We start from the raw sequence: 2,176 nt of genomic DNA on the forward strand, positions 1-2,176 counted from the left end.
AGGACCACAGTCGATGGAGCAGGAGAGAGAGTCCTGCGAGAGGAAGCTGCTAGTGGGAAGCAATAAGTGCAGAGTGCAAGCCAGCAAGCTGAGAGTCACAGGGGTCTAGAAATCAAAATTGTAGCAGGTCCCATGGCGTAATAGGCACCACTCAGGACTTTAAATCCTGGAATCTGAGTTCAAATTTCAGGGGGACCTTCTGGAGATATGTTGGTTTGCTACAAAGCCTTGGAGCTCGATGTGCTTAGCTACCCTGTCTCGGGGTAAAGTAGAGTGAGGTTTTTTTCCCCTCCTGCTGGGTGACTGATGCTCACTGGAGATAGGTCTTTGGTCCAGCTGGTTCAACAGGATGGCCACTATAGGTTGGGGTCCTAGAACTTAACAGTCTGGCTAGAGATTCCTGCGGATTGACCATATGGTTGTTTTTCTCGCTGCTTCACCTGATGTCCACAACTTTAGTCCCTGTACCTGCAGCTGCCACCCTCTTCCCCTTGCCCACATGGCATTTAAAGGAAGCAGTGCCAGGGCCAGGCTTAATAGGCAGGGATAGGCAGGAGGGAGGAAGAGTCCCAGGCTGGAGCCCAGCACACCTTTCCTCCTCTGGGCATCTAGAGCAGAGGCGGCTGGTGCTAACAGCTCCAAGGGAAGGCTTAAAAGCCACAGAGCAATTGAGGGCAGGACAAGAGGAGGGGAGGACCATGCCTATGTGTGGCCAGCAGAGGGCTACAAAGACACCTGGACAGCCTGCTCCCTGCCATGCCAAACCTGCACTGAAAGCCACCTGCAGTCTAGCATGCGGGCGGCTGCTGATGCTCTGTGGCCAACATCAGAAGACTGTAGGAAAGCAGGGCCAGCCCCCCGGTGGGGCATCTGACCATTCATACTCCAGGTGCTCACTTTTGCAGTGGGGCAGGAGATATTCCCCAAGAGGCTTTTCCTCAGCTGACGAGAAGCAGAGAAACACCCAGGCTCCCAAGGCGCTATTTAGCACAGGGACAGGCGCACATTTGGAAGAGGGAAACTGCTCTACATGCTAGTCCGGGGATCTGCCCATTTTCTTTGGCAAGTCAGGAATGGCAAAGGCTAGACTGGAAGCACGTGGGGCTCATGCCCCAGCCTTTGTCACGCCCAACCCCTAATTCCTTCCCGGGGCTCTAGCTGAAGCCAGAACATTGCCCTGAGCGGCCAAGAAGAGGCTCTAGCCCTGAAGGGAGCAGGACTTTCAGCACAAAGGTAAAACTGCACAAAAACAACGGGACTCAAACCCTCAATCGTCTGATCTGAAGTCAGATACCTTATCCATTAGGCCATGTGAGAAAAGCCTTTTCAGGTACTTGTTGAGAAAAGGCGGACACTATGTTTCTAAGGTCATCTACTGAGGGGGGCCAGAGACTCTCTGGGCACAAGAAGTCGAGTTCCCAGCGAGATGTGAAACTTAATTCTCTGGAGCCAGGTGCAGGACTTTGTCAGGGAGGCTTAGGCTTGGGGGATTGGGGTGCAGCGGACGGACCGGCTGTCTAGGTGCGGAGATTTAATGACACTGAGGCACAGGAAGGAGGAGGAGGAGGAATCCTGCTGATGGGCAGTGGCTGTGCAGAAAAAGAGGAGGGGTTCCAGGGACTTTTTTTGCCTCTCTTTTGCCTACCTGCTCGCTTTGGTGGTGAAAGGGGAAGATGCTTTCAATAAGCCTGGCTAGTTCAGTTGGTAGAGTGTTAGGTTCTTAATCTAATGGTCCAGGGTTCAAGCCCCTGCCTGAGCACTTAGCTTTTAAGTTGCCTTGTGTACCAGGAACCAAATGATTTTTGGTGCTGTCCACCAGCCACACACGGATTCCCAGAAGCCGTGGCCATTTCCTGGAAAGGTTCCTTTCCTCAGGAATCAGGAGAGAGGCCACATCCACAGGAGCAGGTGTAGAACGCGCAGTATCTGGCTGCCAGGAAGTGCTGTGGGGCCAGGTGCTGAGAAAGCCCAGAGGGAGAGCAGCAGAGATGGGTGGGGGAGCGAGAGGGAGCAGCTGCAGAGATGCAATGAGTACAGAGTGCAAGTGTAAAGGGGGGGTTCTGGTCCTGCTATTGTGGGGATCTCCCCTGGCTTGTACATGACCCCGGTGGAATCGGCTAGTGAAAGGATCTGAGTCCCCACTCCCTTACCCAGAGGCCTGCCTGACCTCGAGGAC

The 2,176-nt window shown here is 53.9% G+C and overlaps 1 non-coding gene across 1 annotated transcript; it reads left to right on the forward strand.

Moving 5' to 3' along the window:
• The first annotated feature begins 1,686 nt into the window (after window positions 1-1,686).
• TRNAK-CUU lies at window positions 1,687-1,759 on the forward strand. Its single transcript has one exon. It is a non-coding gene; the product is annotated as a tRNA-Lys (tRNA).
• Window positions 1,760-2,176: the final 417 nt, after the last annotated feature.

This window comes from Terrapene carolina, unplaced genomic scaffold (genome assembly GCF_002925995.2).
Source record: "Terrapene carolina triunguis isolate 2854851 unplaced genomic scaffold, T_m_triunguis-2.0 Scaffold3180, whole genome shotgun sequence".
Classification (NCBI taxonomy): Eukaryota; Metazoa; Chordata; order Testudines; family Emydidae; genus Terrapene; species Terrapene triunguis.